Source organism: Podarcis filfolensis, assembly GCF_964270895.1.
Source record: "Podarcis filfolensis genome assembly, chromosome: 1".
Classification (NCBI taxonomy): domain Eukaryota; kingdom Metazoa; phylum Chordata; class Lepidosauria; order Squamata; family Lacertidae; genus Podarcis; species Podarcis filfolensis.
In genome coordinates this window covers 25274517-25295778 of record NC_139604.1, presented here as the reverse complement: position 1 = coordinate 25295778, position 21262 = coordinate 25274517, and the positions used below count along the sequence as shown (strand labels likewise).

General features: G+C 46.5%; 1 long non-coding RNA gene across 1 annotated transcript in view; it reads left to right on the top strand.

Annotated features, from left to right (window-relative positions):
* LOC310743828 overlaps positions 1-21262 on the top strand; it is a 603392-nt gene that overhangs the window by 408097 nt on the left and 174033 nt on the right. Inside the window, exon 2 of the long non-coding RNA XR_014539256.1 lies at positions 6739-6832. This is a non-coding gene — a long non-coding RNA (uncharacterized lncRNA). The remainder of the gene's footprint in view (positions 1-6738; positions 6833-21262) is intronic.

The window sequence follows — 21262 nt, the reverse complement described above, 5'->3', positions numbered from 1 at the left end:
TGCGGGGTAGTGATGGAGATTTCATGGTGCACAAGGGAAAGAAGGGGCATGCTAATTCCCGTTTCATTCAAAGACTCTTTGTCGGTAGCCAAGAGAAGTTGCCCATCCACAACTTGAGTGAACTGTGCAATGCCGGAGGGGAAGTACTCACAAAAGATCACAGCGGCTACTTTAGTGCAAGGCTCACTGAGAACTAAAAGTCCCTTTTCATGGAAGAAGTTACCATGGACAGCCTTATCTTCTAAGAAATTGTCCGACCCTCTTTTAAAGCATCCAAGTTGATAGCCATCATTGTCTCTCGTGGGAGTGAATTCTGTAGTTCTGCAAGAAAAATTGCTTCCTTTTGTCTGTCCTGGATGGCACAACAGCCGTCATCCAATGCCATGAGTTAAGGCCTCCATCATTACAACGGTTTTTTCAGAGACTTAAGAAAAAGAAAAAGGAAAAAGAGGCAAGAGAACCCTCACTGCCTTTGGGTACATTTAACCATTTCTTTTCTGTCTATCATCTCTTTTCGAATTGGATGTGCGGGTTATGGGAAGTGCTTCAAGGACAAGTTTTCAGCTGCCCTGGCAGCATGGTCTCTCTTCATGAGGCTCTGCCATCCCACCTGTTATGTACTGAGTTGAATAGGATCCAAACTGCAGCAGTCTGATTGGTCCTAGAACAATAGGATCCAAAAGGCAGCAGTCTGATTGGTCCTAGAACAATAGGATTCAGAATGCAGCAGTCTGACTGGTCCTAGAACAATGCAGCAATATGATTGGTTGGCAGGAACCACCCAATCATGCTCCAGATAGAAGTGAATCCACAACCTGATTGGCTTACAGTAGAATTCCGGAATTAGCCAATCATGTGCAGCCCATTGTGTAAATAATGTATATAAAGCAGATACCTTGAGGGGACTTTCATTCATTCCTCCTCACCACTATGAGCTGAATAAAGAGCATGAAATCACTTTGCGACTCTGAGTATATTTCACTGGCGACGAAGGTGGGATCCCGCTGAGCTGACTGCCACACACAGCACCGCAGCACCGCCACCTGCCGCACCGCTGCCTCGCACCGTGTATCCAGGCTTCAGCTCCGGGACACAAGGAACTCAGAATGGCAACCGACAGCAGCTTCTCGCCGTTCAACCCAGCATCTGGAGACTGGGAAGCGTACGCCTCCCGTTTCACCTTCCTCCTAGAAGCCAAAGGGGTCACCGATGAAGAAGACGCCAAGAAGAGGGCAATATTCTTCAGCATCTGCGGAGAGGAGACGTTTGAAATTGCCCGGGCTCTCCTTGCACCCGAAGACGTCGCTACTGTTCCATACAAAACAATAATGGAACAGCTGAAGGGGCACTTTTCGCCACAGCCCTCTGTGGTGGCTCGTCGAAATGCCTTCTATGCAAAGCGGCAAGCCCCTGGGGAAACCATAACTGGGTTTGTGACCTCTCTCCGCCAAGCTGCCCGGTTCTGCAACTTCTCAGAGCTGGAGAACATGCTTCGTGACCGCCTCGTCGGTGGCCTGAAGGATGAGAAGCTGCAACGACGCCTCTACGCTAAGAAGGACCTAACGTTCCAGGTCGCTCTGGAGGAGGCCCTGGCAACGGAAGCTGCCGAGAGGTCGACGCAAGAGGCACGGCCGAGCCAGCCGTCCCAACCGAGGGTCCACCACGAAGACCTCACAGACGACTCAGGATCCAACAGGGAGGAGGTGCACCAAGTACAGCAGCGCACTCAAGCAGCCCACATACCACAGCTGCCTCGACGAGAAGCAGGGAACTGCGCAAGCTGTGGAGACAGTCACGAGAGGAGGACCTGCCGTTTCCGCAACGCAGAGTGCAGGCAGTGCAGAAAATTGGGACACATCGCCCGGGTGTGTCGAGCTCGGCCCACCCGACGCCAGGCATCAGATGACCAATCCAAGAGCCCCAGGTCCCGGGGCCCAACACACCAAGGCAACTCGACGGAGCTCACGGACTTCCAGGTATACCAGTTGCCCCACCCCAACGTAGAGAAAATTTATGTAGAGGTACAGATAGAGGGGGCCCCATGCCGCATGGAGCTTGACACGGGTTCAACTCTATCCATAATCTCGGCAAGGACCTTAAGGAAACTGTGTCCTACTGGGGGTCCCAAACTCAGGCCGGCCCCATTCACCCTCCGGGACTTCCAGAAACGTAAGGTCCCCACAATGGGGGTGGGGACCTTCAGGGTGCAATACCGAGGGCGGACGCGGCAACTGGACTTGCTTGTGGTCAAGGGCCCCTACATTAGCTTACTGGGATTGGCATGGTTTGGACCACTGGGGCTAGCCGTCACCGGGGTGAACCACACTACCTTACAAGTGGACGTGGACGCCATATGCAAGGAATTTCCGGGGGTTTTTGATGGGAAATTGGGACAGTATACGGGCCCCCCCATTGCTCTACAGCTTGACCCCGCAGTACGACCAGTCAGGCTCAAGGCCCGCCGGGTCCCGTTCGCCCTGAAACCCCGTATAGACGAGGAATTGGACCGACTCGTGGAGCAAGGAGTGCTGGAGCCGGTGCCTAATGCCCCCTGGGAAACCCCAATCGTCACACCCGTCAAGCCGAATGGTTCGGTCCGCATCTGCGCAGACTACAAATGTACCATAAACAAGGCCCTCACGGCCCATGCATACCCAGTGCCAGTGGTCAGCCATGTCCTTGCCACCCTGGCTGGGTCGAAAATTTTTGGCAAGCTGGACTTGGCCCAAGCATATCAACAACTGCCAGTAGATGAGGCCACAGCAGAGGCACAGACGATTGTGACGCACAGAGGAGCGTTCAGGGTAAAGCGGCTGCAATTCGGTGTCAGCGTGGCACCAGGCATATTCCAGAATCTAATGGACTCTCTCCTTAAAGGGATTCCTGGCGTCACCCCCTTCTTCGATGATGTGTTGATTGCCGGGCCCACACCAGAGGAGTTTGAGGACCGCCTCCGCACCGTTCTGCACCGTTTCCAGACGGCGGGTCTCAAGGTGAAGCGGGAAAAATGTCTACTAGGAGTGCCTCAGGTGGACTTTCTGGGATTTATGGTGGACGCAGAAGGGGTCCACCCGACTGGGGACAAGGTACGGGCCATTTGTGATGCCCCAGCGCCCAAGAACAAGACTGAACTTCAGGCCTTCTTGGGACTATTGAACTTTTACCATTCCTTCCTTCCCCACAAGGCGGCGGTAGCGGAGCCCCTACACAGACTCCTGGACAAGCGGGCCCCTTGGGTGTGGGGCCAGCGCCAGGAGGCCGCATTCCAGGCAGTCAAGGACTTGCTTGTCTCAAACTCGGTCTTGGCACACTTCGACGAGAGGCTGCCGGTGGTGCTAGCATGCGACGCCTCACCCTATGGCATTGGCGCTGTCCTGGGACACCAACTCCCGGATGGAAGAGAGGTACCGGTGGCATACTTTTCCCAGACACTCAACGCAACCGAGCGGAACTACTCGCAAATCGACAAGGAGGGTCTGGCAATCGTGAAGGGAGTAAAAAAATTCCATGATTTCTTGTACGGGCGGCCCTTCACCGTGGTGACTGACCACAAGCCCTTGCTTGGCTTGTTTGCCTCCGAAAAGCAGACCCCCCAAGTGCTGTCTCCTCGTGTCCTCAGGTGGTCAATTTTCCTTGCCAGCTACCAGTATGCACTGATTCACCGCCCTGGGAAGGCGATGGGCCATGCGGACGCCCTCAGCAGGCTACCACTACCGGAAACAGGCCCTGACCCAGCACCTGCACAAGAGGTTATGAGCCTGGAGCTGCTTCCCGACCGCCCCATTCAGGCACAAGAAGTTGCACACCATTCCAAGAAAGATAGGGTCATCTCCCGGGTCCTGGACTGGGTGTGGAGGGGATGGCCCAGCAGCAGCCCCGGGCCAGAATTCGCTGGCTACACAACCCGCAAACATGAACTGTCGGCCCACAAGGGGTGCCTGTTATGGGGAAGCAGGGTCGTTGTTCCCCAGCCCCTCCGCAAAAGGGTCCTCACAGCCCTACACGAGACACACCCAGGGGTAGTAAGAATGAAGGCCCTTGCCAGGAGTTATGTGTGGTGGCCGGGGATCGACGGAGAGATAGAGGCCTGGGTCAAACACTGCCAGGCCTGCCAAGAATCCCGCCCAGATCCCCCAAGGGCCCCAGTCCAGTCCTGGGAGTCCGCCCGAGCACCATGGTCACGCCTGCATGTGGACTTCGCTGGCCCCTTTCAGGGGAAAACATTCTTCATAGTGGTGGACTCCTACACCAAATGGCTGGAAGTCGCACTGGTACCGTCCACTTCTACGTCCGCAGCCATCCGGGTACTACGCAGGCTGTTTGCAACCCACGGGCTCCCTGACACTCTCGTCTCAGACAACGGGACTGCATTTACGTCAGGAGAATTCCAAACCTTCACAGCGCAGAACGCCATCCGCCACATCCGTTCGGCGCCATTCCACCCTGCCACCAATGGCCAAGCAGAACGCATGGTGCGGACCACCAAGGACACCCTTCGCCGCATGACGCAAGGGGATTGGGAGTACCGCCTTGCCACATTCCTCCTAGCACAACACAGCACCCCCAGCTCAACGACTGGCCGGAGCCCCGCTGAACTACTAATGGGTCGGCGCCTTGCAATCAGATTGGACCGCCTTCACCCCGATAGAGCTCAGGATGAGGTAGTGGTGGGGGAAGGCAGGAACCCCCGGACCTTCGAGGCCCAGGACCCAGTGTACGCAAAGAATTTTGGGGCAGGCCCAGCATGGGTACCCGCCACAGTCACCAGGGTCACTGGTCCCGTGTCGTACGAGGTGCTAACGGATGGGGGGCAATGCTGGCGCCGCCACTGCGACCAGATACGGCGACGATTCCCAGGAGAAAACCAGGAAAGGTCAGAGGAGTCCCAAGGGAACAGAGGGGCAGTGAGGCCCATAGAGCAGGAGGGGCCAGCAGGAGAGGCAGAATCAGTAAATACAGAGAGGACCCGTGAGGCCGAAAGGACACCGGAACCAGAACCACGACTGAGCGAGCCGGTTGCACCAGACCAAACAGGCCCATCACAGCCAGCATCCTTGGAACATGAGCCAGAACCTGAACCCCGGACTAGGGAACACCCCAGGCCGCAACGCACACGTAGGCCACCGGCGTACCTCAAGGACTATGAATGCGACCTCCCGGGCAGGACTGGAACTTAGAGGGGAGGGGTGTTATGTACTGAGTTGAATAGGATCCAAACTGCAGCAGTCTGATTGGTCCTAGAACAATAGGATCCAAAAGGCAGCAGTCTGATTGGTCCTAGAACAATAGGATTCAGAATGCAGCAGTCTGACTGGTCCTAGAACAATGCAGCAATATGATTGGTTGGCAGGAACCACCCAATCATGCTCCAGATAGAAGTGAATCCACAACCTGATTGGCTTACAGTAGAATTCCGGAATTAGCCAATCATGTGCAGCCCATTGTGTAAATAATGTATATAAAGCAGATACCTTGAGGGGACTTTCATTCATTCCTCCTCACCACTATGAGCTGAATAAAGAGCATGAAATCACTTTGCGACTCTGAGTATATTTCACTGGCGACGAAGGTGGGATCCCGCTGAGCTGACTGCCACACACAGCACCACCCCAACCAGCCTTATTATGAGTGAGTTCATTTAAAATGTGTGACTTGGTGACTCAATGCGGTTTACACAGCGCACACAATTAAAAGGAGCACAAGCTTCCTCAAGGCCTAGCTTGAGTCACACGCCACTCAATATTATTTGGGAGGGATATGCAACCCCCTACCCTCCCTCCCTCTCCTCCCCACCTCTGAAAAAATGGTCTGCCTCAAGCAAAAAAAAAAAAAAAACACCACCCCACAGACAACAACCAATATTTTCTGCCCCAAGGGTTGTGCACCTTCCTTTGCAATATCATGAAGCTACCGTTTCAACTTGGAACTTGAACATCTCTCCATTTTCAAAGGGGACGGGGAAGCGGAAACAAATCCGTGTGCAATGTAGCTCTGAAAATCAGCGGGGACAAGAGAGCACTGTGGGTATTAAACAGAGTCTGATTGCATTTCCTGATCTTCCCAGAAACACTTTGCCCACGTTAATGCTGCAGTCAGGAACCCACAGAGGAGAGAATTTGGAAAGAACAACAGTTTAAAAGGATTTAATAAAATATTTATAAACCGTGCATCCAGTCTTTCAGAGAGGAAAAGACTGCCCTTTGGATTGCAAAACAGATTCGGCTGCCCATTTGCTTGGTTCTAGTTTTTTTTATAAAATGTCATCAAGGGATTGGGTTATCTAATGGACCGTTTAAAAGCTGTGGCTCAGAGTCTGAGGTGAAATCGACAACATCTAGAAAGGGCATAAATTATATCGGCGTAGTTTTTCTTCCCCCACCCCTTTCCCCCTCTCTTTTGCCTGTGAAATGGGGCTTTATCAACAGAAAATGGCTAGAGGAGAACATGGCTTTGCTGCTGTGTCTTCTGATTTAGAGTTCTGTGTATCAACAGTGACCACGCAGATGCTTCATGGGAATTACCCATCCTTAGTGGTTAAATCCCCAGGGTACCAGCAGTCAAAAATAAGTCCTAGAAACCAAAGGTAGCATTTTTTTGTTTGTTTGTTTTCAAAACTATACCTATTAAGCAAATTCTGCTCAAAAGCCACCTAGGCAAACAACGACCACATTATTCTGGACTTACTGAGTGAACAGGGTATATTGATTGTGTGTTCTCAATCAGGCATTGATTATTTAGCTGGGGTAGCTCTGTCAGTAGAGCAGGAGACTCTGAATCTCAGGGTAGTGGGTTTGAGCCCCATGTTGGGCAGAAAATTCCTGCATTGCAGGGGGTTGGACTAGATGACCCTTGTGACCCCTTCCAACTCTACGATCCTATGATTCGATGATGGCACATTTTGCAAAAAGGCTCCTAGTTCCTTTCTGGTGCTGGTGCCTTACCTTGGGAGCTCTGTACAGCTTGGGATCAGCTACTTGAGGGATCTCATCTGCCTCCAAATCAGCCTGTCCATGAGTCAAGAGAGTGGTAGGAAAACCTTCTCCACCTGAGAAGCATATTCCCTTTTGGACAACCTGCAGGAGGTGATGTACCAGTGGTGGGCAGGACAAGAGTCAAAAGTGGATCGAACAATGGATGTGAATTCATTGGAATCTACACAGACCACTCTCTATCCTCCAGGCAAACACTAAATAGATACTGTGACTCTTCCTCAGACCCCTATGCTAGCACTTGGGTTCCTTTGGTTCAAACACCAGACAGTTCAGCTGTACACTCTTTGAAAATGGGCACAGGGGTCAAGCTGGAATCCAGATCTAAAGCTAAAATTGTGCCCCCAATGCACATACCAGATTTCATTCCAATGTTCAGTGGAGATACCTTGTTATGGCAGGAGGGACCAGACAGAACCCGAAATGGGGGAGTCGAAAGCTTCATATTTCTCAGCAATAAAACCCCTTTTTGCTCTTTCTAGTTACTAAAAGGAATCAGATTTGTTCAAATTGCTTAACTCCCCAGTCTATAGAATTGTACAGTTCAGAATTGTTGCAGGGGATGGCTTTTTGTCAAAAGTATCGCTTCTGAAACTTGCCACAACTTTCCAAGGGGAATAAAGTGGTACCTCGTGTTACATACACTTCAGGTTACATACGCTTCATGTTACAGACTCCACTAACCCATAAATAATACCTCGGGTTAAGAACTTTGCTTCAGGATGAGAACAGAAATCACACGGTGGCGGTGCGACATCAGTGGGAGGCCCCATTAGCTAAAGTGGTGCTTCAGGTTAAGAACAGTTTCAGGTTAAGAACGGACCTCCGGAACGAATTAAGTAGGTAACCAGAGGTACCACTGTATATGCTTTGAACATCCAATCTCATGCTTATATCTTACCACACATTCCTAGGCATTGTGACTTATAAATAAGTATTTTTATGGCTACATACACACTTTTCTTTCTGTAAACAGTGGATAGTTAGTAGTACTCGTTTTTTCTACATAGTCCACATACAACCTATTGCATATTTTCCACCCCTGAAAGGCGCTTTTTGAGAAACTAGAATCATTCAAAAAATGAAAGTTCATTGTACACTGATTCTGCCTTGCCCCACAGCGTGTCCATTAGAAAACAGATGCAGGTGGCTCTGCCAATGCAGGGGCCATATCCGCATCTGTCCAATGGTGTTGTGGATGGGTGTGTATCAAGATCGTGATCACCGCTTCATTTTTCATTCATCTGGGGCATGTGCAAGGAGAAAAATGTATGAATCAATGGGAGGGTTTTCAGACATGTCTCAAGTAACCACACATACCCTTGTAGACAGCAAGATCTAGAATCAATCTAGACCTGAATCCAGTGAGATGGGCATCATCATTGTCGTCATCATCATCATCATCATCATCATCATCACAACAACAGCGGCATGTTGAGGACAAGCATGAACCATTTCCGACTGACAAAAACTACTTTTTTGTCCTACAATCGGGTTAGTGCGTATGCAGCCTAAATCCAGTGTGGCTTACTCCATGGTACATTTAGGATTGCAGATTAAAAGCACAATTCTATATGTGTCTCCTCAGAAGTAAGCAGTGCTGGGGGGAAAGGGTCTTTCTCACAGGTGATTGACTGTGGGATCACAACCTGTGAATGGTTGGATACTCTACTGTGCATTTATTTAAAACACTTGTGCTGAATTATTAACAGACACCGAAAGGATCCGATTGTTACGGCAGAGAAATGTTAGCTTGTGGGGAAACTGAAACAAACCACTGCTGTTGTTCCATTATGCATACTTTGGGAATGGTCTTGCTCTGTGAAGAAATATTTAGGTGAAGATGGATAAAGAAAAGCAAATTGCACCATCTGCTGGCCAATTCTCATTCGACAGAGAGGAAATAAACGGAAAGTGCCAGAGGCCAAAAGGAAAAGGGGGGAAACCCTGGTGATGGTTTCTACATGGGTGATTCTGATTTTGGGCCAGACTCCTAGCTAAGGCTGCCTTTCTGCCAGTGCTGTAGATGCAAGCATAGAGAAAGCTTTCTGAGCAGATCAGACGTACCTTGATTTCAGGATGCAATACTTTCAAGACCACAACTTGAAATCGCGGGAGACAAACGATTGCTTTTACAGAGGCATTGGTTGCTGATATTTGAGCAAGGCAAAAATGCTTCACTCTGTTAACTGCTTTACTGCACATTGTGACTACTTAATACTGTGTGTGTGTGTGTGTGTACATACATACACGCAGGGCACGGGTGGCGCTGTGGGTTAAACCACAGAGCCTAGGGCTTGCCAATCAGAAGGTCGGCGGTTTGAATCCCTGTAACGGGGTGAGCTCCCGTTGCTCGGTCCCTGCTCCTGTCAACCTAGCAGTTCGAAAGCACGTCAAAGTGCAAGTAGATAAATAGGTACCGCCCTGGCGGGAAGGTGAATGGTGTTTCCGTGTGCTGCTCTGGTTCACCAGAAGCGGCTTAGTCATGCTGGCCACATGACCTGGAAGCTGTATGCCGGCTCCCTCGGCCAATAAAATGAGATGAGTGCCGCAACCTCAGAATTGGTCACGACTGGACCTGATGGTTGGGGTCCCTTTACCTTTACATACATACACACACACAGAGAGAGAGAGAGAGGGGGGGGGGTTCATTTATTTACACCAACTACAACTAGTTAAATGAAATCAGACAGAAAGCTAGATAGCCATGTGAGCCCATTCAAAACAATTTGGAAAAGGAACAGTAGGGTAACGTAGACCAACTAAACAGCTGACAGTGGGCAAACTGTCTAGCTCATCAATACTCTTTATCAGGCTAATTGTTTATGTGCTTCATCAAATCCACATTTTTTAAAATTCAATGCATTGTCAGAATATTATGAGGCGATGGGCTTTTGATTACATTCCAGTGATTGCCTGTATGATGACAACACTCCCATTTGTTGTATCAACTGTGCAACATATTTATTTACCAAATAATATTTTTTATATAAAAAAATGAGGAAACCTCCTAAATAAAGGAGAGGATCAGAAAATTTAATCATGCACTAGACATACTGACTTCATTAAAGAAAAGCTTAAAATTTATAAAGTGCTTGACTGAAAAAAATAAAACCAAAAAGACCTCAAAGTTGTTTACTAAGAGACTTCAACAATTCCTGCCACAGTGCCTTCTTCCAGTTACTTGTTCAGTAATCAGAATAATATTGCATGCCTGTCTTAGCTTACAAATCATTAGAGGCTTTTGTGCCTAGTTAAGAGAAAATAAACTAATTTATCAAAACAATCTCAACTTGGACATAACCTCTGACATACTGCAGACAGTGATAAAGTGCAAGGGACAATTGAGAACAAATGCATTTGTCAATTTATGCTGCCTAAAGATGTTTCATCTTCCAAGAGCTGGAACACTTTGAAGAGCTTTCTAATCCACAGGATGACTTTCTGACACTGGTGTTTCCACTGGTTACTTCTGACAACACGGATGTTCTGTTTTCTCTTCTATTGTGGGGTCTTTCCCAGACATCTTTTAAACAGACCGGCATGGAGAAAAATCCAGACCACCGTCAATTAAATGTGCAGGTGGCAACCGAGGACATCTATGTAACTATCTCCTTATATTTAAACATTCTGACCGCATTCACGGAGTCCCCATCTTCTGCAATGTGTTACCTTTCTGTAATCAGTTTCTAACTCTCAGCATTTTAACAGAAACATCCTGAATAAACACTGATAGGAGCTTCCCAGTGGAGTCGATCAATTGCTAATGCAAACACAAAACCTGGCAGCCTTCCCGCACACTTATGAATATTAGATTGAGGTCCTCCTCAGAAATGTTGAGCTTCTAATCTTCCAGCACAGCACTGCATCACCAAACATGAAGCAGAGGAGCTCCAGGAGATACACTCTTCACAAGAGCTGTTCCTCTTTGATGGTCCTTCCCCATTTGTGGGACGTTTTGTACACAGGACGTATTAACAGATATGCAGCTTAGCCACAGAGTAGTTGAGGGGAAGGGAGGCACAAATTTCTTGCTGTACAGTAAGATTTCATAATGGTATCTCCTGTGAGGATGCAGCTCTCTTTGGAATGCTAAAGCTGTGTGACAGAGGGCAGGCTCTGGGTTTTCCAGTCACTTTGTTCCCTAAAGCATATTTGTTAGTTTCTAAATTCTACATTCAGCAGATAAATACATCATCTTCCGACTGCATCTTACCTTTTCTCAACATATTCTGCAGCAGTTGGGTATCACATATTTGAATACTGCCCCCTCCATAAAAAGTCACCTTTCTGTGTTGCATTGTCAGGAAGAAAGTTATATTAGAACCTGTTCTGCCCGACTCGCTATCCTTTCTACAAGTTTTTAATGTTGGGAAGAAATTCTGCATGAGATCTCCACACTTGCCTCATGAAATGCACTTTCTTAATTGGTGGGTTGGTCCTTAGTAGTTACTGCAGTGTGAAATATGCATGGTGTTTGAAATCACATTAACTATTAAGAAGATATTCAAGTGCAACCGAGCATCATCTTCTAAATGCTTGCATTGTAATGGGAGTTTGAGAAGGAGCTGTTATGGGCTCACAGTTTGTGAGCTAATTTTCATCCCTTGAAATGAATACTAGGTAGCTTTACTATGAAAATGAGATTCTAAAAGGCAATGATACTGTAACCCCAGAGAAGAATGGCAGCAGATGGGGCTGACCAGTCCTTGTGGGCTATCATTCTGGGTGCTGTTCCTTAGCAATGGTACCCAGGGTGCTAATTTAAAAACTGCTCAACCTAAACAAGTTGTGTGGACCTACCATTAGCATACATCAATTACCGTATTTTTTGCTCTATAAGACTCACTTTTTCCCTCCCAAAAAGTAAGGGGAAATGTGTGTGCGTCTTATGGAGCGAATGCAGGCTGCACAGCTATCACAGAAGCCAGAACAGCAAGAGGGATTGCTGCTTTCACTGCGCAGCAATCCCTCTTGCTGTTCTGGCTTCTGAGATTCAGAATTTTTTTTTTCTTGTTTTCCTCCTCCAAAAACTAGGTGCGTCTTGTGGTCTGGTGCGTCTTATAGAGCGAAAAATACGGTGCCTTGTTCTGGTCACAGAGAGTGGGGGCAAGGTGGGTTAGGTGTTTCAGCACCAAGGAGAGCTCCTAGTGAGCAACTTGCTCCAACTAGAGATGCAAGTGAACTGAGACCATTTAGTCTCTGTCTTCAGGCCACCTCTCCTATGTTCCACTCCCTTTGTTGGAGTGCTGGAGTCTCTTAAAGGGCCAATCCCGCTGTCCTAAAAACTGGCACTTCTCCTACACTCTGTGTTCTCTACACTGTTTGACTGGCAAGGCACTCTGTTCTTTAGGCCTGTGGGAAGGAGTTCCTGAGGGTCCATCTGCCTCTGGCTCTGGTTTTACATGCCCCTGTGCTGTGAGACTCAGTTCAACAGTCCCCTTCTTTCCAGCCCCATGTTTATGGGGGTCCCTGATCACCAGTTGAACCAGGAACACTGTCTGATTCCTCACATGGTGTCATTGTAGCCTCTAACTCTGTGTCCTGGTCCCTGCTGGACTCCAGGGTCATTGAACCATAAGCAGTTAGAGGTGTATGATTTCTTGTTATAATTTCTTCTGATCTTCCAAATAACCAGTACCTCCAGTAATATAAACCCTTGCTATTTGGTCTGAGCTGTTGAAATAAAGTGATTTGCACTTTTCTTCCATCAGGCATCTGAGATATTCCCTACTATGCAGAAAATAAGCTTCACTTACATCCACCTGTGTATAATCAGATCAGCTCCACAACCACAGAAAGAAGTGGTTTTAAAAATCACAGCTTAGTTAGATGATCCAGAAGGCAAATCGGTGCAAACGTTCCTGGTAACTCCTCCCTGCTGTTCTCAAGGCCACAGTGACTTTAAAATATATACCATATGTATGATATACTGCTCCTCTTCTCCAATCTTTTGATCATTTTACCCAGCTGATGAGGATTTATGTCTCCATGCTCATATTTGACAACAGCCACCAAAATGCTAGTCTTCATTTGCATGAACATTTGCAAACTTTGGGCTGTACCCAATGTAGCGGTAACTTAAAGTCACTCTACAGTATGTTGGTTCTGCTGGCAAAATCACAGAATCATAGAATTGTGGAGTTGGAAGGGTCATGAGGGTCATCTAGTCCAAACCCCTGCAATGCAGAAATCTTTTGCCCAACATGGGGCTCAAACCCATGTCCCTGGGATTAACGGTCTCATGATTTACCAGTTGAGCTATCCCAGCCTTAATGTTTTATGCCAGTGGAATATTGTGGTGCGAGAGACTGCAAAGCAGGTTGCTGGGGACTTTGCTGCACATCAGAACAGCCAAGAAAGGTGTAAACTTACAACACAGCCTGCAAAGCCTCAGTGCCATTACAGACACTGCACTGGTCAGACACTGCAGCAGGGAGAGATTGTCATGGCTTGTCCAGAAAGTGGTAGTATGTTAAGCATTCCTTATACACGAAACAGAGTACGTCAGTTTGTTCAGAACCTCCTCTCAGACTACCTGACCAGTGAAGGCAGAGGTGGCAGACATTCAAACCTTACAGATAGCTCCCTTCTTTAGGCCAAGAGCCCAGCATCAAAGCCCACAGATAAGCATAACACCAAAGCAAGCCACGTAGACTGTACCAAAGGAAGTGCATAAACATTTGTGAGCTCATTGCTGCAGCAACTATCCCTTAGTCTTGGGGTTATCTTGACTACCAAGGTGGTGTCTGCAGGCCTTCCAGAACATTGGCACCATTTGGCTCTACACAGTAACCCATTCTGGGACCTTATAGTGAAAGACAGGTGAGAAATATAATTAAATAAATAAAACAATAACTTGTTTAAAATTGTCATCAAAGGTGCTCCCAGGCTGTTGCTATTCTGGGGTGGCAAATTCAGACTACATGATTATAGTTGATTGGGATGTCTCGTGCAACAAACTGCTTCCCCCAAAATATCAGACTTTTTGCAATACGGATTTGGGAATGCACCGGAAAGTGGGGGATAGCATTTGCTTGATGCAGTGTCATCTAACCTCCCCACAAACAAGGGGGGATGCTGTTCAGATAGACTTATTTTCCCTTCCAACAAATCAAGATGAAAGCTCGATAGACAGGTTGGTTGGAAGTATGCACTAAAATCCTGTCCCACCCCTCTAATCTCCAGAACTTCGAAAACATGTTATGAATGAACGCTTGTGTGTTTTCTTTCTTTAAAGGCAAATAATCTGCCTGAAGAATGGGGAGAAAGGAATGCCTGGTTGCCGAGCTAATGTTCAATATGCTGGCATGCACATGCTCCATTTCATCTGCAAAGCAACAATTTCAAATGGCTGTGCTTGGATCAGAGCCTTAACCTACAATCTTAAACATACCTAGAATCATACAATTGTAGAGCTCAAAGGGACCGCAAGTCAACCCTTTGCAATGCAGGAATCTTTTTGTTCAATGTGGGGTTTGAACCCACAATCCTGAGTTTTAAAATTTCGTACTCTACCCATTGAGCTATCCCTGATTTTTTACTGGGGAGTAAGCCACACTGAACGAATGGTGGTGATCTGTTAATTTCAGTTTCTCTCAGTGACTCATTTTCCAAATCTTAAAATTCACTTCTCCCCATTTGCACATCGGTTTGCAATTATTATGAGTCCTTGTGAATATTCAGCCACATTTTTCATGTGAATTTCTCCTAATGTACACATTTTTGCATTCAGTTTCCCCTTATGTACACATTCTCCCACCCCCTAATATAGTGCATGTTTGCAAGTTACTTTTTCCTAATATATGCATTTTATCCACACTTTACCTTGGAATGTGCATTTTTGTACACATTAGTATATTGCTAAATTTGGAAAAGTGCAAATTTCAGTAAGGACAGTTCATAGATGGTTCCAGAAAGTGTGGGGTAAGTTAAGATTTAGCCACACTTACATTTCCTCCACTTTTTCCAGAAACTGTCTGTGCTTTAAAGCTCCATGTCTGAGCACACACACCCTGAACTTTCCGCAAGAAAACTCACTCTCTAAATCTCAATCAGAGCAAACAACAATCCATGGAAGACTTGAATTGCTGTTTGCTCTGACTGAGTGCTAAAGAGCAGATTTTTCACAGGGAAGCTCCAGGGCAGAAAAACAAACAAACAAATGCTTGGATGCAGAGCTTTTAAGCATGCATCTGCACCTGGAAAGTGGAGAAGAAGGGGGGGAAATGTGGAAAAGCCCACCTTTAAATGCAAAGTGAATTTAATTTCTTCCCTATCTTTACACTGAACACAGTAGAACTTAATTCCAAATAAACATGCATCATTAGTTTGGACACAGAGCGTGGGGAGGAAACTTTCTTATACTTTAAAAACAAATGGATAACAAGCACACATTACCCAAGGAAGATACAGAATCTGTTTCCACGTAGGTGTTTTAAAGGGAGACCGCAGGGGGGAGATCCAGAACCATTAAACACCAATGGGAAGCTTATTGTTTACTTTGAGGAACACACATTGCATGTCTAGTTGAGCAGATAATGTGGGATGCAGTTTAAATGCCAGAATCACTGCTATTGCAAGTGGAAGAGCATATAAACTCCCTGATAATGCTATTGTGTTATGCTAAACGGGAAGCTGTTGAGATAAAACTGCGCTTCAGTTCTACTAAGGCAACACTGTGTTGTTCCTCACAGTAGCACTGTGACCTGCTGTTGGGAAACAGCTTCAAGAAAGCAATGGCAAGGAGCTGTTTCCACATTGCCTTGCAGTACAATCCCACTGTGAACCACACATCAACTGACAGAATGGACAATAGCAGCGATACTTACATGCAAGGTGTTGCACTGCTATTTTCCTGGCTGCTCCATTCTAGGCTGCCTGGCAGCAACTCATTTGGAAGCAAATGCAGCTGGGCTGTAACATAGGAAGCTGCTGAGTCAAGCTGTAGGTCCATTGAGGTGGGTATGGTCTACACCAGGGTTTCCCAAACGTAGGTCTCCAGCTTTTTTGGACTACAACTCCCATCATCCCTAGCTAGCAGGACCCAGTGGTCAGGTATGATGGGAATTGTGTGTTTTTTAGCTTTCTTTAAAATTAAAAATAAATAAATAAATTTTTCAAATTTTACAGAAATATATCAGACCTAAATCATAAAAACAAGATTCCAAGGAATCTCCTGAATTTCCATCCTCCCATTTGTGGGTCCTATTATTAATCATTTCCTCCAGCATCTTTTCTAATAATCCAAATCTTCTACATCTCCATTGTGTCCAGAATTGACCCTTCAACTACAAGTGATATTCCAATCCTACTGAGGATTTTAACGGTTTACAATGGTCTTTAAGATATGTCATAAATTTCCCCCATTCCTTATTAATATTTTGGTCTTCCTGATTTCTGATTCTTCCGACCATTTTAGCCATTTCAGCATAGTCCATCAACTTCATCCGCCATTCTTCTCTGGTAGGAACGTTATCTTCTTTCCATCTCTAGGGCAATAACATCCATGCAGCCATGGTCACATACATAAATAGTCTTTTCTGCTCCCTTGGAATTTCGGCACCTAGAATTCCTAAAAGGAAGGCTTCAGGTTTTTTTAGCAAAGTTTTTTCAACTCGTCATATATCATTTCCCAAAGTCCTTTTACTACCTTACAATTCCACCACGTATGATAAAAGGTACCTTCTTTTTCCTTACATTTCCAGCATACATTTGAGCATGTAGGTATGATGGGAATTGTACTCAGCTTGAGACCCAAGTTTGGGAAACCCTGGTCTACATTGACTGGTAGCTGCTCTCCAGGATTTCAGCTGTCTACCAGCCCAACAGAGATGGTGGGAATTGAACTTGTGACCTTCTGCATGCAAACCAGATGCTCTTCCACTGAGATACAGCCATGGTACAGCGACACAAGGACAGGCAGATTAACACCCTCCGCCAAGACTGCTCAGAGGCATCCTGGTGTAGAACATCTGGAATGGGCCAAGCCACTAGTGGTAAGGTGAACCCCTGGTGCTGCTGTGAACTGAGTACACAGGCCTTCAGCAACAGGAGCAGATGGTGAGCAAGATTAGTGCCCTCTAAGGCAGGGGGTTGGGGGATGAGTTAGGGTCAGAGTCACCGAGTTGCGCCCAACACTGGGGAGCCATAATGCATGTGTGATGTCACATGCATGGTGCACAATGTGCGTGCCACCACCCCCTAACCCACCCAGGACAACTCGGTCTACCTTCTCCCACCCACTGCCCGCCACCTTACCTTTGTTTGCTGCTGCTGCTGCCAGGCTGAGGTCACCTTGGCAAGACCCTGGTGATCGTCAAAGGGACAAGCCAGGATGAAGGACCCCTCAATGTTGAGGTGGCTGGGTCCGCTGCCAACAGATATTGAGGGGACCGAAGACACCTTGCCCCCTGGAGTTGGTCACCTGGTTAGGGCCCCCATATCAGCCAGACCTATAATTTCCCAGTCTGAAATTATTCTTGTCCTACATTTTTTCAACAAAAAACCAACTAAGGAAGAAAGCTGAATGAGAGATAAAGACTGAACAAGTGTCCCAAAAGTTATACTGTACCATAATTATCAAGGTGACCCAGTTTACACTGAGAAGACCTACAGGTTACCTGGAGGTGGAAATAAAAATAGGTATGCTGCATGCATATTTCCAGATACTCGCATAATTTAAGGACAAGGGCAGTTCAAATGAAAGAACAAGCAAGCAACGTATCACTACATCGTTGACATTCTCTCGCGCGCACAAACAGGACAACAAAGTTTGAGAGTTGCCTCACAAACATGGCAGCTCACGGAAGTGGGGGTTGGGGTCTCAGTATGGGCACCAGGGTAACACTGATACTGCTGCACCAGTGCTTTCCCCCTTCTCTTGCCCTAAAATAGCTTGCACTCAAAACTGCAGCTATGTGAGTTTATTTGGTGGGGTACAGAGTTCTTTGCCGCTCCTCTGATCTCTGGGCCTCTCATTCCTGGCTTATTTCACTCGTGCCTTCAGCTGTAGCTCATCCCACTAAAGGGCCTGTAAAAGCTTCACACTAAGGACCAGATCTAACAGTGACAGTGTGTTTAAAAATCACCTCACAATTCTTGTTATCAAAGCCACATGAACAAGTATGGAAGTTACATGGGTTTGGGGGAGAAGGCAGGGGAGAACATTAGCCTTTCCCTTGCACTTTTGGGTGTTTGTACACGTGGGTGTTTTTTGAGGGTGTGCATGAGAGAAAGGGGTGGCCTCACCACTTTTTGAATTATCCCCACCTACCACTGACAGGCACCCCTTCGAAGGTTAGTCATGAGGGGAATACAGTCCTTGGGTTGAGGAAGGTCCTCCACCTGCTGCTCTACAGTTCCAGTTAGAGAAATATTACTATAACAGGTTAGGAAATAGTCACTTCTGGTTTTTTATGTCTTTCTCCTTTCTCCTTTTGGGATTCCATTCTTAGGGTTCTGACTGACTGAACCTGAGACCTTTTACGTGCTCAGACCCTCCAAGTGTCCCTGTTTTCCAAAGATGGTCCGGTATATACAAGAAGCCGTCCCGCTTTCTGATTTGATCCCAGAATGCTCCTGTTTTCCTTAGGACATCCCTATTTTTATTGGAGGAATGTTGGAGGGTATGGAGTTACGTGACTCCCGAGCCAAGGAGATAAGTAACTATACAACGTTTACAGTAGAAGATCTGAAGGCAGCCCTATATAGAAGGTTTTTTTAATGTTTAATGTTTTATTATGTTTTTCTATATGTTGGAAGCAATCCAGTCAGATGGGTAGGGTAGTAATAATAATAATAATAATAATAATAATAATAATAATAATAATGGAATAGGATGTCCCTATTTTCATCAGATAAATGTTGGAAGGCATGCAGGCTGCATCGCTAACTCAGGGCTTTTCCTCTTAAGTGTTGAGGCACAAGATTGATCCTTCCACAACACTACAGGATGTACACAAAGTAAAACAGAATAAACAGACCTGCACGGATCTCATTTATTTATTTATATTTCACATCCAGAGCTAGTTAGTTCTCCCTACAAAGTGAAGAGGCCAAGTCGCAGGTGGCAGACTTCGGGGACCATTACAGGGCAGCAAATTGTCCATTGTTTATCTATTTACTCTCTACCTTGGGAGTACCATTTGGGATTTTTCTGCCTCGGGCATCAAAATGTCTTGGGCCACCTGCCTTATAATTGGAATTTATTCCCCACTCGGAAGGAACTCACATGACAATAGAGAGCAGCCACTTGTCTCTGCAATAAATAGGCTCTGACCAAAACAATAGCTTTATTATGTATCTTTCTCCTTAAATACACTCAGACAGGATAATAAATGGCCCCCTTGGCCAGTAATTGTCCTCTCTCCTAAAGAACTCTCAGCAAGTACTATGTCACATTCGAGAGAACGAGACAGAAGCTGCAGGCCCCTCTCCCATCAAACAACAAAAAACGATCCCAGTTGCTGTTGTTTCCCCGGGATTCAGCTACCAGGCTAACAAGACTTTCTCCATTTATGTCTCCTCATTGTAAGCACTCTTGAAAGTAAATCGTTGGCTACTGATTATCTCTACTAGCTGAGGAAGAGAGGGAGGTGTTTATGTAGTATTTCCCCCCCAACTTAAAAAAAAAGAAAACACTCTATCCCAAGATCTTCTTTAAACAAAAAAGAAATGGTGTGAAAATGCCCCCGTTTGCCCAAAAGGGCCCTTCTCTGGAAAGCTCCCTTCTCTTTGTTTTAACAGACTATACAGGCCACAGAGGCCTGTCGGCAAGAAGTGTCTCTCTCTCTTTCCGTCTTTGCCACGCGTTTCTAATAATTATTACACATGCTGTGTGAGAGGGTGACCTTCTGCTTCATACCCACTCCGACTTTAAGTATTTTTCATGCTAATTCGCATTGCTTCGAGTAGATATTTTCAAACGCCTGCTTTCAGTCTCTCTGCTGCCGCCGCCTCCCCACCCTCCACCTCTGAAGGAGCTCAGACGTTGCTGCTGGAAAATAATTATTCTTGCCAGAACACCTCATACTGCTCCAGGGTGCTCCTCTCTCTGTCTCTCTCTAATTTGACAGAGGCCTCAGGCTACAGGATGGCTGCCCCATAATAAATCCACAGCTCTCGGAACATTTTCCAAAGCTCTCTTTATTTGTCCAGATCACCGCAAGTATAATAAGTGCTATGAATAATCACTCTTTGAAACGTTGGCCTGGATCCACAGAGCTGCTTACACAAAGGCCTTCAGATAGTCCAACGGCATTCTCTCTCTCTCACACACACACACACACATAAACACACACACACAACTTCCTCCCGCTTTGAACATCTGGTTCCTTTGAACATCTGATCCCCATCCCCATATCACAAATTGCTTCTGAAACTTCTCATACCACCACCCCTCCAGCTTCAAGCACAGGTTGCAATGCAACATGGGGGTCAAGGACTGAGGAAAACAAGTGCAGGGCCCTGCTTGGGCTCACAGAACTCAATTCATAGATGAATTAGACCAATTCATGGAGGAGATGGCTATCAATGGTGATTGGCTATGATGGCTATGTTCTACCGCCACAGTTGGAGGCAGTAATACTTATGATGGTGGAAACCCCAGGAGGGGAGAGTGCTCTTATGCTCGAATCCTGCTTGCTGGTGTTATAAGAATCATAAGGTCGTAGACATGTAACAAATGTTTATAAATGTACCAAGCAAACACATACATAAATATATAAACCACATGTCTGGAACAGCACAGGAATACAACCCTGAAACCATTTTGACTCCCAAACTGACCAAATGTTTTCTCTGCAAGGAGGGAGGGGGTGAGGGAATCTTCCCATTGACTCTGGAATTGGGTAATCACCATTTCAAAGGAATGGGCAGACTACCAGGAAAGGCAATCAGATAAGGCATTATCAGATAACCTGGCAGACAGGAAAAACAACAACATTCAAATTTCTGTTGTCGACCATCTTTTCTGTGGTGTAGGTATGATGTTTGTGGGGGGTGGTCTTGGGTTATACCCCTTCTGTGATGTATGTATGATGTATGGAGGGGTGGTCTTGAGCTCCAGGGAAGGCAATTTAAAATGTCTATATAAGGGCAGGCACACCTTGGTTCTGGGTCCTCCTCCGTCCTCCTGCGTGTGAGGGGAGCACCCTGTTGCAACAGCTTTAATAAAGATCAGGCTTACTAGCTGCTTTGCTTCTCAATATTCTCTGGTTGGCCTGTGTTATTTTCTCCTACCAATAGGGAACCCACGTAAGGACTCTATGCAG